The 22,290-nt window shown below is 38.1% G+C and overlaps 1 long non-coding RNA gene across 2 annotated transcripts in view; it reads left to right on the top strand.

Annotated features, from left to right (window-relative positions):
* The window catches only part of LOC146441031 (uncharacterized), a 123,383-nt gene that overhangs the window by 3,745 nt on the left and 97,348 nt on the right, over positions 1–22,290 (top strand). For both annotated transcript variants that reach the window (XR_014849757.1, XR_014849758.1), the window contains exon 2: positions 11,446–11,540. This is a non-coding gene — a long non-coding RNA (uncharacterized LOC146441031). The remainder of the gene's footprint in view (positions 1–11,445; positions 11,541–22,290) is intronic.

Raw genomic sequence — 22,290 nt, 5'->3', positions numbered from 1 at the left:
ACCTAAGTTAAAAGTTACTTAACCTAAAGCAATTTAATTGTACTCAGTACACCAGTTCTAGCATTCTGTTGTTAGGAATTTCCAGGGTGCATTTTTGACTTTCCAGGGTACATTTACAATTTCAGTAAGGTTGACTTGAAGTTTCAATTGGTGAAGTTTGTTCTATCACCTTTGTAAGATGCTTGGAGATTTTTCTCCTGCCTTCTCTCAACCTAGATTTCGCTTGCTGAAACCAGTGTGCAGCCATTGTGCAAACCTATAAAGAGTTGATGGTTATCAGCCTAAAAATAAAGTCTGTCAGTGTGGCTGTGATTCAGGTTAAATGTGGCAATAGAGACATAACCTAAGTGTATCAACTTAGTTTATTTATCATATATGACATCAGCCTATAACGAGGAGATGCTCTAAAAATTGCTTATCAGGACGAGTGCATACCAGGAAAGGATCTGTCCTTAATTCTGAGAGTACAGATCTGTGAAATGCTTAATCTCTATTTTGATCTCAACATTCTAATGAATTTTATTCCTAGATAGGTCCATAAATAATAAAATCTTTGTGGCATGGCTAGATGATGTTCTGTACCATTACGTATATATATTCTAGGATATGTGATTTTTTTATTCAGCTCTAGGTAAAAAATTATCTTGATGTTAAAGGGGGGAAAAGGATAACTTCTAGACAGAATATCCAAAACCTATTTGCTCTGGCCTTTCTGCAGCCTTAGCATGAAATACCTGGTGTTCGTCATTCTCTGGGAGAACTTTAAACTACGTGCATCGCTACTCCCTATGCTATATTGCAGTGAGAAGTACATTTTTTCACCATGTGCATGGCTTATCCTTAGGGTATAGCACATCTTTTATATATTCCGTGTCCTAGACCTAGGTAGAATAATTGCATTTCTTAAGTTCAGTTTAAATCTCATCTTAAAGAGCTGCAAATGTGGATGTATGTGATAAGGTTGGTTCTCCAGGGTTGGTGTCATAGGACAGTATATGTAGATTTTATGCAAGGAGTGCCCTCTTAATGACACTCAGAATTATTCCAGTTGTAATCTCATAGCTGAGATAGTTAATAAATTACAAGCATATGGAAGACTGTAACAGCCTTGGGATGCAACTTATACTGTACTAGGTTAGATAGTTTGTGCAGAAGGAGGATCCCTAAGGCTTGTTGAATAAATAGATGCATCTTCTCTGTATTCCATGAGAAATGATGTATGTTTTTGGTTTGTTTGTACTACTTTCTCCACATGAAACGTGTATTTGGTCCAACGATTCTGTGGTTTCCTCACTTTGTGATAATAATTAACGCCCTCACTGAAGTCTAAGCAGTGATGACATTTGTTTAGGGGCCTGACTGATTTTTGTTGCTGTTTTGCCTTATGCTACTTTCAATATGCAACTTAGAATATTTTCAAGAATCAAAAGGTTCAGAGATTGTTTTTTTCTTGGTCTTACTGACCATTTAGAAACTCTTTCATGCAATATATCCTTCAGTCTTTGTGGATCTGGGTTGATAGCAGCAGGCTCAAAATGAAACCAGCAATGCAGGGGTCTAAAGTTTTGGAGGTTGGGGTTTTTTCTTTGTTTTTTGGGGGTTTTGGGGGTTTTTTCTTTTGTTTTTTTTCTTTCCTGAAATAACAGAGAAATGGATATAAGCAGTGAAAAAGAAAAAGAGTCATAAGGTAACTATTGTTTAGGAGGTAAATGTGTTAGGAGAGAAAAAAAGAAAGAATATCTTAAACTTTACTTTAAAGATTCCTGAAGCTTTGGGGAAAATTAATTTAAAGAAATATGACAATGGTTCTCTACTCTCCCCAGTAATCTTATAAAAAAATTAATAGCTTTGGAGTAGATGTACATATTTTGAGCTTCCTTTCTGGAGAGAGCACAAAGAAAACCTGGCTTGTTTGTGGTTGTAGAGGAATCATAGGTGGCTTTGCATAAGAAAGGCAGGTAGCTGCCAGGGACAGCCAAGCCTCCTTCCCTTTCCCTGTTCTTTTTTTCCATTATAACTTTTTTTAATATGTTGTATTTTTTTTCCTGATTTTCCTAAATAAAGTGAAATGTCAAATCAGCGGAGAATTAAAATGTATTTATAAAAAAAACAACCAAAAGGGCATCTGATGTTTTACAGACATTCCAACACCTTCAGGAAATTTGAACTCACACCAAAGGGTCTGATATTCATTTGAATCTCCATCTGTGCTGAAGCACATGTGTGCACACAACACACATTGAACCACTACAGTGGAAAAAAAAAATCCCTGCTCTTAAATTATAGCAGCTCTCTACAATTCTTCTGTAACCACAAAGGCTTTGGTAGTTTTGAGACATTGCAGTGGCTTCGGGTGATCTGATCACAGAGCTTAGTTTTGTTAAAGAAATCCCTTTGCTGAAAGGTATGGAAAAGCTGTAGGAGAAACACAGGGAGCTGCAAGTTCACAGCATGAGGGTAGTATGGAGTAAAGGGGAAGGGTTCAAGAAGCTGTTGTGGCAGCAGACACCCTACAGCCAGAGTTAACGCTGGAAACACTGCAGTTTTAGTTCCTTCACCAGAAATCCCCATGCTTGCGGGAACGGATATAGTCATTAGTCCTCAATGGAAATATGACCTTTCCCTTTAAGTATCTGTGTGATGCTTTTGATCCTTTTGACTCTCTCTAAGGGATAGATTAAATATGTGGCACAATGTCTACTCCTGAGTGAGGATTAAGCCTGGCTTTTGGAAGCAGACCTATATTGCCTAACCCATCACCATTTATCACATTCTCTGGGGACCTGTTCTCCATTTTTCTTCCCCTCCCCCAAAACTTTTAGAAAATCCCCTTCTCAGGGGTTTAATATTGATCTCAGCTGTGTCAGCCTTGGCTTCACTGTAGTTACTTCTGATTTTATACTGAAACAGGTCCTATGTCTCAGATATCTTGTTAAACAAAGTGCTATTCTGAGGCTCAGCTCTCATGCAACCTGCACTTTCCTTAGCTGATTTTTGTGTTTGAATTTTAATAATAAATACCTTAAAATGATTTATAGTTTTGTATCACCCTGTATTTCAGTGGAATTCCCTAAGGATAATCCTTGCCTTTTAATACTTGTATTCTGATTTAATGAAGCAGTGAAACATATGATTACCTTCAGGACCTGTGTAAATCCCATTAACTTCGATTAAGCCCAAGAACATGCTTTAGTGCTTCACTAACTGGAGATGCTTAAGGCTATCATGCACATATTTTTTTTTCTGAATCAGATCGTAGTGTTTATTAATTTTTATTCTTGTTTCTCTTTTTCTCTGTATGATGATATAATAATTTTGCTCTTATAGTATCCTTGCATGCTGCTTCCAAGTTAGAAGTTACACTGGGACTGAAGGTCTCATTCAGGAGAGGATAAAATTAATCCATTCTGCAGCTGTGAACCAGAGAAGTCCCAGCAAGCTTCTCAGTAAAATGAAAAAGTGATGGTATGCCACTCTGGCTCATAAAAATGTAATTTAAGCATTGCCCTCTCAATAAAAATATCACATTTAGGACACAGTAATCCCCTTCTGAACCTTATCTTACTTTTCAACAGCTCTTTGGACTCTTAGAATTGATGCACTTTGAATTTCCTGTTGGTCAGGTAGCATGACTTTCTGTAGCTCCCTCCCACAACCACAGCTTTGTGCGTCATTCTAAGCAGGCAATATCCAGTCACAGGCAGAAAGCGAAATCCGTGGTCTAAAATTCACTAAATTCAGGAGCTTTAAGGTACTTAGTCAACAGACTTCAGAACTACTACTAGTCAGAGCTGTGGCCTTTGCAATATTGCACTGAAATGACTGAAACTTCAAAAATGCTTTTCAATTGTTTTCTCAAGACTCCTGCCAGGATCTTTGCCTTCTTTTCATACTTTTTTCTTTTAATGAGCTCCTGATTTATGACAAGAAATCACCAGACACCTAAGTTCTCTGGGCTTATTAAAGCAGACAAATTCTTTGGTGTTAGAAAATCATCTTAAGAACATATATTTTTTCCATACTAGATTGGATCATTGTAGGCAAGTGCCCCAATCTTCCTCCCAGCTATGGTCTGGAGGTATTTCAGCGCAAGGGAAAAATGACCCTTTCCAGTTCCTGGCTCAATAAAGCCAATGTTTTCACTTGGGGCAGAAGGTTGATTCCTTCTGTATTCCCCACAGTATTCTGTATTTTACCTATATCAAAGGATTTACTTGCTCTGCTGTAGCATATACAGTATAGTTTATCTTCCAAATAGGAGTCATCTTTCTAGTATCCATGTCTGAGCTGCTCTGGTGATTTATATGCTCACTGTCTTCACGATGTCTTTCCTGGCTGTCTTGTATCTCTCCCCTGTGGAGCACTGGGCCTTAGAATCATTGCAGTAAGGACAGGCAATCAGTCTTCTTTAGATGCATATTGGATTTTACTGGTGCCTGAGTCTATAGAATGTGCCAATGTCTTGTGGTTCTGGAAGGGATAGCTCAGACAAGTGTGGAGTTTTGGTCTGGATAACAGAGGAGCTGGTTCGGACTTTTTTAAACAAAGTATTCTTTTTTTAATTTTCTTTTAATCAGATAATGCTGGGAATAGATGAGGAAGTTTCAGAACGAGTTTTAGAGCTGCAGGGTGGTGTTTCTGCTAAAAATCACAGAGCCATATGTTAGGTTCAGGTTCTCTCTTTGGAAATAGCCTCATTGCAAAACACAGCTCTGCTTCATTCAGATAAGGGATTTAAGAATTACAGGGATGGCAACATCAGGCAGCCCTGCAGCCTGTCTCACAATAGTCAGTAGTATGTGTCTGCCAAACATACACTGAAATTTTCTGTGCCAGTTCAAATTGGAGTCAGTCATGTGACATGTCTGTAATTAATAGTCCTTGATTTTTTTCCCCATGAATATTTCTGACCACTTTACCAACAATATAAAATTTTACCACCTGCAACATACTGTAAAAAGGATTCACAGACCTTGCATGTAGTTTGTATGAAGTGTCTTGAATGGAGGATCTCTACTTTGGGCTTGCCAATTGCTATTTTATTTGATAATCTCTAGTTCTTAAGGGGGAACAATCCATGAACTGTTATTTCTATTCACCTTCTTGCCATTCAGCATGTTATTATACCTATATTACTTCTTCTCCAAGCAGAATAGTCCTGATCTGCTCAACCTTCTTCATACAGAAACTATTTCACACCTTTCTCCTTCAATGCAATTTATCAGAAACAATTTTAATACAGTCTCCTGTCTGTATCATGTCAAATGCATATGGTCTAGCCTCAGGCTACTGAGGGAATTTTTTGGTGAATAACGACTTAAATGTTTTTGAAGCAAGATGTTCCCTGTGGTTTTAGAGAAGTTGAATGCTTCAGTTGCAGAAGACATGGATAGTCCTTTCCTTCCAGTGCTTCAATAGATATTTTTTTTTAACCAAAGAATACTATTTAATACCCAAAGAAAAGATAGCAGTGTCTGAGATTACCTCTGTAGCCAAAAGTGTTTGGCTTGGAAATAAAAGTCTTTGGACTGTCTGAGCTCTCTGAATTACCAGGTTATTTTTTTCTGTCTGAAACAAGGCTCTTTTGCTTTTCTCTTTGAAACACCCTTACTCACTTCATCCTGCCATAGCATGAGGGGTGAAGAAGGTAAGAAGAGAAATATAACAAGGGACCGCAAAACAGCCAGCTCTGACCCCTGCAGTGACAAGTGAGACACAATAACACAAATTTTGCATTCAGTCTGAAAAACTTGGCTTCAATTCAGTTGCCTAAACATAGATGTTGTGTGCCATTTGAGACAAAACAGGCTACTTGGGACACAAGATATCTCTTTCCACATAGGGAGAAGTTGTGTCTTTCTGGAGTGACAGCTAGTGTGACTAGGTATCTTCAGGGTTTACAAATACCACAAAACACGTGTTTGACAATTGCTTTGTACATCTTATTTCTTTCATTCTGGTTTTCACTGTCTGTGCCCTGTGGATTTGTTTTAATTTACAGGTGTAGTACAAGTCAGGTACAACAGCCATTTGCGTACAATTCTGCTCATTTGTAAAGGATGTGCACAAAATGCCATTCTTTAAAAAAACAGTAGAAACAACAGATAATATTTGTAACTTACTTGCAGTATCTCAGTTGCTTTCGCCACTCAGGTTAATGTTTCACATTTGTTTGGAAGTCTGCTCTCTTGTGACTGTTTCCTCTAAGACTCTGTCTTCTTTGTTTTGATGACCTTAAGGCAGTCATTCAACCCTGCATTAGATTCAAGGATTCTAGGTCTATTTGATTTTGACTAAGGTTAGACCTTCCTGTATCCTTGGGTATTGTTTTCTGCTGATCCTAGGTATGTCTATATAGAAACATATCGTTGACTTGCTGAATCCAGAGACTTTATATACATCAGTGATAGGTTAGTGGTGACAGCCTTGAAAACCTCCCATCTTTGAAGGTTTACTCAGAAATTCAGAGGTTACTAAAAATAGAGATTACAGGGGAGTCAAATGCCTGCAGCTGAACAAAGAAAAAATACTATCTAAGCAATCCAGTAAGATATACAGCTATCCTTTAATACATGTTAGGTGCTAATGAGATATGAATCTATTTCAAGATCCACTTTTATTTTGTAAGTTAATTGGACTAGATTTAAGTTCTCTCAGCAGCTCTTCCTTTTCTGCTCATAGACTGCAGATAAGCAGCCATAACATCGTGGGGGTTGGAAGGAACCTCTGGAGATTGTGTAGTCTAATCTCCTTCCAGTTAAAGCTGGCTGCTCAGGGTCTGGTGCAATCACCCAGTTTTGGGTTTTGTTTTTTCTACGCCTAGTCAGAATTTCCTGAGTTCCAACTTATGCTTCTTGTGCTGTGGTCTGCTGAGAGCCACAGTGTTCTGTAAGAGGCAGAACAGGTTACCATTCTGGATATCTGTGTGTATTACAGGGTGATTGTTATTACTGTAGCCTTGAATGCATACACATTATTTGAATGATCACTTGTATAATAGCAATTTCTGCCTCAATTTCTAGCATTATCCTTTAAAATGAAGCTTCTGAAAGATAATCACATCTTATATAATGACCTGAACTTAGGAAATGCAGATTGATTTGAATAATAGTAATGCCTTACTCCTTGGATTTGTATTCTATGGTCACTTACTTCCTTGAAAGTTTTTGAGGAGAACTGGCAAGCAAGTTGAACAGACAGATGTTAGGGCAAACAGCACTATTACAAGTGTTTTATTTTTGGAAAATCAAACTAAGATGCTATTTTTCCTTTCAAAAACATATGTCTTTAAATCCCTTTTCCTAATAAAAAGAAACTTAATGAACTTACGTTTAAAAAGAAAAATTATTTTTAAATGCAAAAGTGATATTAGATTTTGCAGTTTTTAACGACATATCTATACCAGAAAATGGTATTCCATGGTGCGTTATGAATGCCTGAATGGGTTGTCTCTACTGTCAAACTGTTGGAAAAGTCCCCTGCAAGTTTTTGTCCTCAGACAATAACTGGTCTCCCCAAGAGCATCAGGGCATGTTTTGAAATCTAGCAGAGACCATGGTTCATTCTCAGTGAGCAGTTTTGGAAAGTAAAGAGGATTTGAACAGATTTACAAACTCTATTCTATGTTGTTAGCCTTAACAGTAAAGAATTTTTATTTGCTTTTTAAATTCTACTTGTATATTCCTTGACATCTTTTACCAGATGGAAGTAAACCAACTCAATTAGTGTAATTTATTATATATAATATTATATCATTTATTTCTGGTAGATCTATTTTCAAAAGTCTCACAATTCCCAATACAGAAGGAAGACCCCATTTCTGATCTCAACAGTTTTATTCCTTGTTGACTGCTTGTTATCACATGATGGTGATGTTTAATTTACTTTTCTCATTTTGCCATAATTAGAAGTAGAACGTTTTTCTCAAAGGTCTTAAATCTTTCTCTGCAGCTAACAGTTACTGATCCATTATCTTTGCTAGAATAGCAATAATAAATAGAATTACATTTGTGGAGCGTGGTGAACAGTTGTGAATCCAACTTGGTCATTTGACATCACAACCAATTCTGCATTCATTCATGCATTGAGCAGATGTGTTATGCATCTGAGTGCCTAGTCCTTGGAGATTTAAGGACTTGGAACTCACATCATCTGTAGCATTTAGGGTCATCAATCTTTTTGGATCTAAATTCCAGAAATGTCAGTAGATTAAAATTATAATTACCTGTAAGTATTTTCTTCTGATCTGTAGAGACTAACTTGTCCCCAAAGTTAGGTGCCTAGATTCCCACTACTGTTTCACGAGTATCTAAAATAGTTGACTAGGTGACCAAGGAAGCACCTAAAATCAAAAGGAAAACAATGAACTGTAAAGGAATAGGTAGTACCCATTTCCTGAAGGTCAAATTATACCTCTAAACTATTTCCAATCGTATAAGCAGAGCTTACACCATTGGAAATTTACCACTGTAGCATTTTGAATTACCCCAGAGTAAAAATAGAGGATAACAATGTCTTTTTTTTTAATACATGATTAGAACTGCATCAGAACGAATATGCATCAAATAATGTCAAATACCAGTGAGAAGAATTCCTTCCCCACTGTTTCTGTTGGCAGCATTGAAGACTGCATCTGTTATTTTATTTTTAGGAATATGTGTCTTTCCAGTCTTGTACTAAGAGAACCAGCTAGGTTATGTCCCACAGGAGATTTAAGCATACCTGTGTGACACAGATGTGTGACAGAATGCAGCCAACAGGTGCAACTAGGAGATACAGCAGTCTGTGTCAATTTGAGCAGAAGGGAGCACAGAAGGGAGCCATAAACTGTGGAGGATGGTGTACACACTCAGCCGTGGTGGTGACCTCTCATGGGGCAGAAATTAAAGCATCTTCCTCTGTCCTCAACTTCACCTGAATTCCCAAGGGAGGATGGAGCTTTGCAGGTTCATGGGTGCAGGGATGCCTCACTGAGGTATCCTGGTTCTGGCTGGGATAGAGCTAATTTTCTTCCTAGTAGCCCTACAGTACTGTGCTTTGGATTTAGTATGAGAATAATGTTGATGACACACTGAAGTTTCAGTTGTTGCTAAGCAGTGTTTACGCTAAGTCAAGGACTTCTCAGCTTCTCACCCAGCCCAATCCCACCAGAGAGTAGGCTGGGGGACACCGTAAATTGAGAGGGGATACAGCCAAGACTGGTGAACCCAGCCAACCAAAGGGATATTTGTACCATATGGTGTCATGCACAGCATATGAATTAGGGAGAAAGCAGTCTGGGGCCTCTGCTCAGGAACCGGCTGGGCAGGTGGTGTGCAAGTGTATCACTTGTTTGTGTATTCTAATTATTATTATAACTATTATTTTTTATTTCCTTCCTTCCTTCCTTCCTTCCTTCCTTCCTTCCTTCCTTCCTTCCTTCCTTCCTTCCTTACTTCCTTCCTTCCTTCCTTCCTTCCTTCCTTCCCTCCCTCCCTCCCTCCCTCCCTCCCCGTCCTATTACTGTCTTTATCTCAACCCATGAATTTTACTTTTTCTCCAAATTCCCTCCCCATCCTGCTCTGGGGGTGGGTGAGTGAGCAGCTGTGGGGTGTTTAGCTGCCTGCCTGGCATGACATGATGCTGAGGCTGGAGCAAATGGTGTCTTTAGCTGCAGGGGATGTGCACTAATAGAGGATCTGTGTCACCAAGTAAAAGAGGTGTAGGAGGACTACAGATTGCATTGCATCAGAGACAAGGAAAGGAGTTTGATGACATCTTCTCCAAGACCTTGTAGCTGCAAGAGCCTGAGCTCCAATTGTATGAAGAGAAGGGCAGGCAGAGACAGAGGTGTCAGAGACGCTCAGTATGGTGAAGGCTGTAATCTTCCACCTTCTGGCATCAGGGAAACAGTTCCTGCTCTGCCTGCAGTTTGACAGCTACAGAACAAGGTCAGTGTTTTGGTTGCAAACAAGGGACTGGGAGCTTTGCCTAGAGCAGACCCTGAGCTTTCAGAGCCTGAGCCCCAGCAGCACAAGAGACAATCAATACACTCAAACAGAAGAAATTACATTTAAACATAAGAAAAAAAACCCTTTCACTGTGGTCAGGATAGTACCTGGGGATATTTGAAATTGCAGCTGAACACGATCCTGAGCAACCTGCTCTAGCTGAGCTTGCTTTGAGCAGAGGTTCATAGTAGATGATCTGAGGCCCCTTCCAACCTCAGCAATTCTGTTTTTCTTTGTCATAGTGGAAGGTTGTGAAGACATATCAATAGAGGATAAATAGTTGGTGAGGACCAATAAATTATGAGCTTCTGGTACCCAGACTTTTTCATTAAGAGCTAGTTGAGGTACATCTGACCTGTGTATTGCTGTGCAGGCATATTCATATATGGAAAACATCTTTTTTCTGGATCCAGATGGAGCATAGGAAAGTCTAGTCAGGGCAGTTCAATGACCAGATGTGGGATTCAAGAAACACATTTGAATATTGCAAAAGAAAGCAGTTAGGGCAATTAGACACCACCTGATTTAGGTGTAAATCAAGCCTTAATTTTAATTCCTGAATTTTTGGTATATCTGTACTTTAATTGCCCAGGATGTTCATAATTTTCTGCCTTCAGGTTTAACCATGCACAAGCAAGAGAGGAGTGAGAAAGTTCACATCCACCTCTAAAAGAGAAAACAAGAAGATTTTTGTCTGTCTTTCTGTACATTCTTACCTTTGAGGCCATATCATTGCTGATGCTCTGTGCCAGCAGCCCTGCATTCTTAATTTGAATATGTATGTAAAATGGATGACCCTCACCTTCCCACAGCTGTGCAACTATTATAACTTCAAATAATGTTTTACAGCTGAGGCACAGGGCTGAAATACTACATGTGGTTACTTACTTCTTTTTATATGGTATCCTTCAGTTCCAGTATGTGTCTGCTGTTCCTCAGTAGGGCAAATATTGACATACAGTATTTTGCTCCCCTTTAGCTCTCACACTTCCCTTTTAAACAGATGTAACAAACTCTTTCCTAACCTAGTCTGTCTCTACTGCTATGTATGTTGACACCAATGGACTTGTGAGTAAGTAGGCCTGTCAGCAGTGGATATTTTTTCTCCTCCATTGTCACTGGAATAATGACATCTCTTTCTTTATATGGTTTTGTGTCCTACAACTCAATAATCCAGTGCAGGCTTCACTGTCTGACTGCAAGACACCAGTCTGTAATTCGCCTAATAAGCCTAAACAAAGGAAATCCCTTGACTTAAGGACAAGAATGTGTCCTGCATTCTTAGTGTTCTGCAGACTAGAGAGCAAAATTGCTTCCCTTTTTAAAGTCAGAATCATTACCCATACCTGCACCGTCGGATTCTCTTAAAATGTAGCAAGCAGCATTATACATAATTATTTTACAACAGTAAGATTTTATTTGCTATTTTAAATGTTTTCCTTGCTGCTCACTTTAGGAGAAGAAGAATATAAATGTTCTAGAAGAATACATGCTGAGGATGGCTTTCAGCTGCTGCGCTCTTAACTTAAGCCAAGTGCCTTGGAAGTGCAGGTATGTTTACATCTGGGTTTTATTTCTGGCCCACCTTTAATAAAGATGCAACAACGATAAAGCAAAACACAACACAACATGATAATATATGGCACATAATAAAGAACTGCCATAAGTACACAGGGGGCTCAATTTGCTTTCACTCTATCTCTGCAAAATTCCACTGTTCAAAACTAAACCTCTACAATTGTCAGAGTTCCTTGTGGTTCAAAAAGAGACATTTTCCAGAATAATGAGGTCACTGGTTCCCATTTGCCATTCCACAATATTCTGTTTATTCCTAGAATCCCTGCTCTTTCAGCAATAGTTGATGCTCTCTGTAGCTGTTACTCCTGTGGGAGTTGAGACTTTAAACATTCATTAAAAAGTGAATTGCTATTGTTGACAAAATACAGATGGCCAAGCATGAACTACTGACACCTATGAGCACACTTTCAGTGCAGTGCATGGCGACGTGGCCATGTGAGTGCTCTGGTTGCTTTTACCAAACCAATGTGTGTCCTTTGTTACCAGACCGGCCCTGGTGTGTGCTTATATTCCTTTTCCTAAATATGGCACAAGCTGTTAAGGTAATTTCTTTAAAAAATGAACTGAACTTATTTCTGCTTTTGAGAGTGAGAAAAGATATGCTCTTTCACAGCAATACTATTAGTGGACAATATTCGTATGAGGCTCAGCTCACAAGATAATTACCCTGAGTCAAAGCTGTGCTTCAGGCTGCTGCAAACATAACACTCGATGACTCCCAGAGGCTCTGTCTGAGCGGTGGGGTGTGCGCCATAACCAAGTCCTTGATCATCCGGAGGGGACCTGGCTGCGCCGGAAACTGGGCTGTGGGGGCGAAGGGTTGAAGGGAGTGAGCAAGAAACCAGGGTGCAGCTGGGGCTCACAGGCACACACAGACACACAGACACACACAGACACACACAGACACACACAGACACACAGACACACACACACGGCTGTAGGAGCTGGGAAGCATGCCCAGCTTCCACAGGTTAGACATGGCCATTGCTTTAAATCAGCCATGTATTTAAACAGTTTATTAAGCTGCAGATGACAGTCTCTGAAGACTGCAGTTAGATGCTACACCCGGGTGTAGCATGCAGCATTACACTTGCATAATGACATGTACTGCACTCCAGGTTAACATGTGGAAAAAGCTGAGGGAAGGCTCAAGCATTTAACATTTTCAGCTTTGGGAATACTGTGTAGTAAGCTAAGACTGAGACAATAAGATGAAACTGGTTGGAGTTTTTTGCATCTTTTTCAACACTTCTAGAGATAGCTATTTTGGGCAGAGAGGTAGAAATTGCAGTAGCCACATTGAGATTTAGTTTATTTGGGGCTTGTTTTTTCTATTTTTATCTCTTCTCCTCATTGCCAATATGGTTTACTTTTTCCTCCCTCACCCTTATATATACGAGTAACATTTTTTTTTTCACTGTTTTGCTGCTGATATATTCAAACTCTTTTTTTCCCCCTCCTCTTTTCTTTCTTTACAGTTTTGTGGTCCTCTTTTCTCCCTGATAGTCCTTTCCTTCCCCCGCCCCCGCCCCACCTTTTGGTTCTTTTCTAGGTATGGAAAACTTGCCATTGTTTTTCTCCAAATGGTATTTCCCATCTATTGTGTGTGCGTGCATATATGTGTTTGTATGTGCATAAGAGAGAAGACAGGAGATACTGTAAGGCTGCCAACAAAAATCAAAATTGGAGGAGACAGGAGAGCAGAGGGAGTAAGAGACTGTCTTATTGAACTTGGAGAGGAATGAGGCCCACCTGGGGCTGAACCAGCCATTGGGAAGATTAAGGAAATAAAATAATTATGGAAAGTTAGTGCTGGAATTGTGAATGGGCCTGAGAGACCTGGCTGAGGCTCAGGAACTGGGAGTGGTGGCTGCCTGAGCTGAATCAAATGCTCAGTCACTCAAAAATGGAACAAATAAGGATAGAATAGACACACTAAGAAATTGTACTTTTGTACTTTGACTTGACTTTTTTAGCCTTATGAATTGAAAGATGACCACTCTTTCTTTTCTAAAGAATGGAATCTGAAAAATATAACCCCAGGCCTATTTGGTGAACATTTAGAGTACTTTGACCAAATACCCAGAAACAAGAACACAGTCTGTAAGGAATACTTCCCCCAGTCTCTGACCTTTCAAATCAGAGCAAAGCTCTCAGCACCAATTCAGTGAAACACAAACAGGGTCAGCACAGTTAGACATAGTTGTGAGCTTAAGGTTCCTGCTTCTCCTTGTTTTTTCATAAAGAAGACTTAAGGTAATCTCTTTCTAACTGAGTGGGTATTGTCTGCTTCTGAAATGCATTATCCCAAAGCTAAAGCTGAAATGTAAAGAACAGGACAGTAGCTTGAAAATTCATTTTTTGCATAATCATCCAAACGACAGTAGTGCACACCACAATGTGACTTTAATGCTTCATCTTTTACTCTGTGGTTTTTGGGTTCTTATTCCTTTGAACTTTAAAAAGTTTATAGAAAAATATACACTTTAGTAAATGAAAGTATCTTCCAGCATGCACACTCCCTTAAAAAATAAATCTAAATGCTTTAGAAATTATCTAGTTTAGCTTCCTAATACACTTTTCATAATATCAAATAGATTTATTTGGTAGGATGTGTACTATGAAATCTTAAATGAAGAGTGGCTAGAAGTTTAGAACCAGTTCCTCAGCTACCATAAATTGTCACAGACATCCACCTGAGCACGTCAAGTTCTGCTTATGAGCAATAGAGGTAGACTGGCTTGAAAGGTGCAAAAGGTTGGTGGACAAGATGAGAATGAGATGATCAGCACAGCTTTCACATATGGACATATGATAGCTTTTGTGTGGATAGATATGTCCATTGAATATATAAACACGTTTCTTATGCCTTGTTTTTCATATTTCTTTGTAAATATCCCTTAATAGCTATGGTTAATATAATGACTGGACTTGCAATCCAATATTGTATATGCAGCTCTTTTAGTATTATGGCATACAAAAATTTTGGAAATACAGGGATATTTTAAGACTGGTCTTGTATAATATGGTAGGTAGTATGAAACTTTCTTATGAAAGGGAAACTAGTTTAATGCAGTGATAAATGAAATAGAAAGCTCTTGTATTCTAAATCTTGATGAATACATCAACACTTTATGACTGAAGGATTTGAGGAAGGGTGGAGGAGTAATAGGATAGAAGTAGTCAGAGTAAGATTTTTTTAATTGAAAAGGAAGAAAAAAGACATAAAACCAAAAACATCTCTTTTGCTGTCTGCTACTTTTTCTAATCACAACTGGCACTGCTGATTCAGTATGCAAAACTGACATGAGAACACGTCATTATGAGATGGCACAACTCACGCTGCCAATTTTTGTAGGTCATAGAGTCCTAACCAGACCACTGCAGAAAGCATATGATTTTGAAATGCTTGGAGGGGCCCACAACATATTAACTTAAGAATTATTGGTTGTGGGTAGAAATAGGCTGAAGGCATTTCCTGCTGTGAACAACACTTGGAAGTTCTCCTTTTGCAGTACTGTAGAAAACAATGGCAGAATTTATGCAGCATTCATAGACAGCAGATTTCCCCAGACACTTCAGAAATGCTATCAAATTGAAACTGCTCTTCAGTAGGGCTTCATATTTTGTTTTTGTTGGCTGCATAACAGTAACTCAAGTGTGAATGTAAATGAATCATATTTACTTGATTGTTGAAGTGTGGATGTTGTGAGATACTGAAGTGAATTTTTTAATATTTATTTTCTGTTGTGGTGGAGGTGATAAAAACTTTCTAAATTATAGCTGATGGAAATGCAGTCAGGAACTGTGGACATTGCCTACCTTGAAATCACAATCAAGTCTCCCTGTCTCTCTGACCTGACTCATGACTGGTTGCTACTAGTCCCACGTTTCCTCTTTTTCTGATGGATTCAGTTCTATAAATCTTGTCAAACACTACTATACCCAGGAGGTGCAATATTAAAATCCCAGGTTATATATTTGGGAAGAGCTATCTCTCTAGCCCTGTTTGTTTGGTGATGAATCCATACCACTCTCTCCATGTGAGTCCAGATCATGCTTTTACTTACTGTGATATCTTTGATGAATATTGGCCCACAGGCTTGAAGGGAGTTTGACACTATGCTGTCCTAACCACCTTTACACTGGGAGAGACCTAGAGATAGACAAATATCAAGGTTTTCCCCACATCCAGGCAAGAATGTGACCATCACCTGGATGCTTACTTTCCTTTTCATTCTGTCACTGGAGGCAGGCATTGGTTTATAGCAATGGGAGGTGAACAAAGGTTTTAGTGAAGAACCATAACAACCAGCTGCTACAACTGAGCTGACATAAAAGTTAGTGTGCTGACTGTTCAAGGTAGAGCAGATTAATTGCTTATGGAAAGACTCAGGAAGATGTTTTGAATCCTGCTCCCTTTTCTCATTTGCCCCAGGGAAAAAGCTACTGTGAGGTCCCTCAGACTTAGGGCCATGCTACTGACTTAGGGACAGGCATAGCACTTTTAGTTATTATTCTCATTTTCCTTCAAGACCACAGATGTGGTTGCTTAAAAGGATTTTGAATGTTTGGATCTGAATGTATTCAGACTGAATATTGTGCTCCATTCTTCTGAAAAGGTGCTGAGAAGTGCTGTTCTGTCACTAATCACACTATCCCTGCATTTAAAATATGTGGTGTAGGCTTCTAAATGATTTTCATTATCATCATAAGACATGGGATGGACTGGGCTCAAGAGCAAATGGGTACTATATGGCTGGCTGGCTGCAGAAAATAGGGATTGAAAAATTAGCAAAGATTGATTTAATGATATAGCAATTGCTTGAAGAACCAGCAATGTCAGCCTTCTTTTTCCTTTTATTTGACGACTGAGTAAAGGATGGATTGACCTCTTTCTGTATGTCCAGACAGATTCATGTATGTGAGATGAATTTTACATGATAGCTTTTACTTGCCTCTGCCTAACAGTGAGACTTCTTCTGGTTTATGTTAATGAGAACTGCGTACTGAATTTGGTAGAATCCCCATCTAATCCCATTAGAGTACAAAGGTCCTCTAAACACACTCATTTTGTCACTAAGCCTAAGAAATATGTGAGTACATTATTAATCTTAGAATATTCTGTGTGTACAAGGAATAGAATGCTTAGCACTTAATTGAAGTTGGGTATATTGCTGGTTTTTAGTACCATCTAATTCATTTGCACAGGGACATCCAACCCACTTTTATTGGTTTGTATCAATTTGCATCACACTAAGCAGAGGAAGAAAGTAATTGGTAACATTAGTACTACTTCTAAAGAGTCATTAGAATTTACTTGACTTTAGGGATTAGCATGGATTTAGATTTGGTTGCTCCTAAAGTTGGAAATAAAATAACCTTTCATTTTCAAAGTATGGGAAGAAAAACACATTCCCTAAACTCTATCATAACACTGGAAAAAAAATACTCATGATTAAGAAATGCAAATCAACACCTTGTGTAGAAGCTGTATTGATTTTGACCAAATGGGGCAAAGCTTCTGATATCAGATAGGTAAAAATGCAGTGTTATATTTGCAGGGAAGAAAGGGAAGAGAAACAATTGACTGACAATAGGCAAACTTACCTTTTGTCCCTGGTTGTAAGTAGGACATAATAACATTTTAGATTATGGAGCAGCTAGAGAATATTTTATTGGAAGCCATTCTAAGCAGTGGCTGGAATAGGCTGCATGGGATCCTTATCTGTCCCAAATCTCAAAATGTGTTCAAGCCCACTCAGTAAAATGTTTGGATGTGTTGGAGTTTGCTCAAGTACAAACCCCACAAGGAAAGCCAATGATTTCTAGTGGCTTGGAGAGTTTTTGTACGAGGACTTTACAGAACCTCAAGCAGGACCTATTGTACTCTTTGAAAGTGTAGGAGGGAATGAAGTCTGATGTGCTGGATATTTTATTTAAAGAGTTAATGAACTGACATATGTTTATACTTACTACTGATAATCTTCCTTTGGAAAACCCATCTACCTTCTTAACTGTACAAAATTGGCATCCTATATGACCTAAATTGGATTTGAAAATTATATTTGGATAAAAATAAAAAAAAATACATCCTACTGGTTATATATGATTGCTTTATTATGCTTGATAAGAATGAAAAGCCAAAGGATTTGACAGTCCCAGAGTCTGGCATGTAAAATGAAATTCCTGAATGGAAATTAGACAGATTAAACTATCCTTTAAAAGACTCTTGATGGAGAGAAGGATGTATTTAAAGTCCAATAAACTTCAGACCTCCTTAAAATGGCTTAAAATGAGGTCCAGAATTCTTGCTAAGTAGAAACTCCACTGGTTTTGATTTAATAAAAAAATTGTGGATTCTAATTTGAAAAAATGCTGTCACTGTATTCACCTTGCAGAAATAAATATGAAACCATATGGAGAAACGTATTTCCACAAATGTAGTCCAGTTAAAGAGGAATTAACTGCATGCTCTACTTCGTAATCAAACAACAGCAAATTTCTTGTATTTCTCTACAATTATTAAAGAAAATAATTTCAGCTTCTGTATAACTTCTCATAAGAAATGCACAGAAAATAATGTGCTTTTGATAGAAGTTCTAAGTGGATGTCTCAATAAATTTTTTGTAAGATAAAGGTGTCTTAAGTAAGGATGAGGTATTTTTATGTTACTAAGTTTCATATGTGATTGGCTGTGCTGGTAAAAGAGCACAAAAGAGTCTTTGTTATACTCTCAGTAGAGCTATTTATACATTGTGACTTACTGTGTCCAAAGACTGCTTCCTGCTTCCGTTAAAAAGTAGTCCCTCCAAATAAAATAAAAGCCATAAACCCTGACATTACTCAAGCCCTGGCTATTGAAACAACAACAAAAAAATCGCACATGATTTTGCATTGCCTGTATAGAGTTCTCTTGAGTTTACTTAAATACAGTTCCAGATGAAGCATACTGTGAAAGCAATGCCTTCCATACCTAAAGAAGCAGAGGGACATTTTATTTGCTTCAAAAATAATGATGGTCCAAGAAATCAGGTGCATCTACAGGGTATAGCTGAAGATGGGGAGGACTGCAGCAGTTTTGGTCATTGTATAGATCATAAGCTCGGTAGTCAGCAATTACTCTTTTTATGTTGTGCTTGAAGACCCTGGGGGAAATCCTGATACATGCTTTGGTCTTTGTGAAGTATTAATGCAATCAAACAGTATTGAAAAATCACTATGTCTGCATGTCTTCCTTCCTTGTTCCCTGTTCCCATGGTCAACCACAGTTCTTTCCCCTGTATCTGTATGTGCTCACTAATGAGTTTCACTTTGATTTCATGATATTTTTAAAGATAATATGCCAGGTTTTCTACAGCCTCTATGTAGATAGAGGGGAAAAAAAAAACCCTCACAAAACAAAAGCATAACCAAAAGCAAACCATCAAAAAAACCAGAAAAGAAAGAAATAATCAGATAAGATTTCTGTTCTTCCCATTCTGAGAACACACATGATTTTGTGGCCTTATAGTGCTGGGCAATAACCTTAGTCCAGAAAGATAGAAGGAAATATCCTTCCTTCATGTGGACTAGTGCTCATTATAGGCATAAACCAGAATTCCTAAAACCATGAATATTAGTAAGCTTCTCTTAAAATTTTCAGTATGGTGTAAAAGTTTTTCATAAGGCCCCAACTAGCTATTAACATGGCTTTTTTTATAAGGAAGAAATTCCACTGTCCTGCAGTTCCCAATGCTCTCGTCCATATTGGGAAGTTTAATATAAATAATATATATCTCTGTATATTACAAAATGTAGAATTTGCTACCTCAGCTATCTTTCTGATATTTTTCCCCCAATGCACTCAGTATAGCCTTTAATTTTTCTGTCTGTAATCATTCTATAGTGTGCCAGGGAGAACTCATTCACCATTTCCTTGCCAGGAATAATCCAAGCAGGCAGCAGGTGTGAATGGGAATGAAGTGAAAATTGCAACTATTTAACTGCATCTAAACCAGCCCTTCTGTACATAATACATGTCTCTGTCCCCAGAGAACACTCAAATCTCTCATTTAAAATGTGTTAATAGCATTTATAGACTAATTTTGCTTTAATTAGTACTATTTTGCTTTAAAACTAAAAAAAAAAACCAAAACAGTTAAGCAGAATCTCTGAAGAGCCTTGATTCCTTTACACACATTCCTTTACTCCACCAAGGAAATTAGAGTCCATTTATCCTAAACCTCCTAGCATTTGCAGTGAAATGCCACAGTGATATTTAATGAAGAAAAGCAAAAAATGCTGTTGCTTATATTTGCATTATGTGTTTTTTTAATGTAATATTCTAATACTGTTCCCATGCTTAAATAGCAAATGATAGTTAAACTTTAATTTTCATTGCCATATTTTATTCAGAGATATTTTTACCCATTTCAGGAACAGCATAAGATACACACAGAGACATATTTCAAGTGAGCAGTAGGGTTTTCACTGATTTTGGCGAATCTTAAACTAGATAAACTGTAATTTTTCTGGTTAGGCTCTTACGAATAATTCAAGGAGTGCTCTATATAGATCCATTATGAAGCCCTCACACTTCATAATTATTATGCAACAAGTTAAGTTTTATTCACAGTTTTGCACATAAATCCTGAAGCTCTTGGTTATTTTTTCCTTGTGTCAGAATGAGCTCCCAGTAATGTGAATGGAAGTTCAACTTGAGTAAAGATACAGTAATAAAAACTGGATCCGGATCTCAGGATTTGGCACATGGACACTGGATCTATTAAGTCATCTTGTCCATACTCCTGCCAATGCAGAATTGTTCCCTTCAGCATAATCTCCAGTGCCTTATTCAGTCCAATTTTAAATGACTTGGGTGAAGTGGTTTCCATTACTTCACTTGGTTGAAGTATTACTTATTCCACAGACTAATATAATGCTTTTCAAGCTGCTTCATTCTCATGGATCACTTCCCAATCCCAACATTTCCCCCAGACGAACATGTATGAGTAAGGGTAAGGAAAATGTGTGTAGAGTATAAAGGCCAAAAGGAAAAAGTGGCATGAAGTCCTTCCCCTCACTCAATTTTTTTTTTTTTATGTCTTTCTCCTTACTTCATATTTCTGAAGTCTGCCTCTTCACTTTTGCCAGTGAGACTTGGACCAAACTCCCGGAGAAACAGATCCACTGTGAATTTTTCCCCATTTTTCTGCATGTGAATCATTCCAAAACTGTCCCATCCCTTCTCCCCATCCCCTTTCTCTCTTATATCCTATTATTTTAACTTTCCTCTGTATTTCATTTATTTTTAGTAAGACACTGGATTTTATCAGTTTCTGCTGACTCTTCGTTATTCATTATCTCTCAATTAACTCTGAAGGTATTTTTCTGATTAGAGAGAATTTTTCATAGGGGATCTATGGAATCTAATTTTGCAGGTGAATATGGGTGTATGCAATAAATATGGCATTTTACAAATTATCAGGAACACTAAAAGTAATTGCAATAGTAGACAAGATTGATGAAAAAGCCATTGAGAAAGGGAACAAAGGTTTGTGGGCCCTGTTTCGTAGTATATCACATGTAAACAGATAGTTAATGCTTTAAATCATTGTGCATGCAAAATGAGGTTGAAATACTTGGTACTGTATCTGAAATTCTGTGCTAAGATCTTTGTTTCAGTTTTCAGCTATGTATACAGTAGATGTTGCAAGAACAAAGACTGAAATCAGCACTTTATTGAGATGTAGAAATTCAACAGCAGGAAATAATCTTTGAAAGAAACCCTTATTTCCGTCCTCTTTTTTTTTTTCTTTTATATATCCTTTAGTAGCTGATCACTTAAAACAGGTGCTGTAATTCATGATTGGACATTAAACGTTTACGATGGATGGTGTCTGTGTTTAGAGACAACTTTATGTACCACTGCTTGTAAGGCACTTCCTTTCAGGAATCAAGTGGAAATAAGATCATGTAACACTCTGGGAGATTATACATTCAAATATTACAGCCGCTTGAATTATTCATTGGAATTCACTTAGTTTATTTTAATATATGTAATTATTCAGAAATGAAACTTGATTCCTACAAATACATTCTTTCAATAGATGTGTTCAATAAAGCAATAAAAAAAGATGCCATATGGGTACAAACATGCTTGACTCTCATGTGCTGTTAGTCCTTCCCAGGTTTCTGGGCTGTGACAGCTGTAGCAGGAATATCTAGAAGAAGCTGCCAGTCATTCAAAAGGGCAAACATGCCAGGGCAAGTCTGGCCATGCCAGTGAGAAAGTCAGGGCAGGGTCCTAAGGCCATGGTAAGAAGTTGTGCCTGAGCACTGAAAAGCCTTATTGCAGCTTTATTTGACTAATTCAGGTTCTCAGACAGAAATGAACTGCTAACAACTGCCATCCATGTGAGTCAGCTTCATGCAGAACAATTACTGTCAGAGGCATATATTTACCTTCACTGGTTTACAAACCACTCTCTTTACTGAGATATTCATATTTGCCTCCGAAAGAATTAGCATCTATGATTTCACCAGTAGAGATGATGATTCCGACTCAGCGCAGACCACACTATATTGAGTGCAATCAGACATCTAATAACATGGGTAGAGGTGTTTTAGAAACCCATCCATAAGCTCTGGCAGGATGGCATAGACAACTGGCTCACGGTGCAGTTGAATCCATGGGGCTGTGCACCCCTTCTCTTTTCTCTGCTCAGATACAGGTTTTATG

Source organism: Lichenostomus cassidix, chromosome 2, assembly GCF_008360975.1.
Source record: "Lichenostomus cassidix isolate B80296 chromosome 2, HeHo_3.0, whole genome shotgun sequence".
NCBI lineage: Eukaryota > Metazoa > Chordata > Aves > Passeriformes > Meliphagidae > Lichenostomus > Lichenostomus cassidix.
This window is presented reverse-complemented; position numbering and strand designations above follow the sequence as displayed.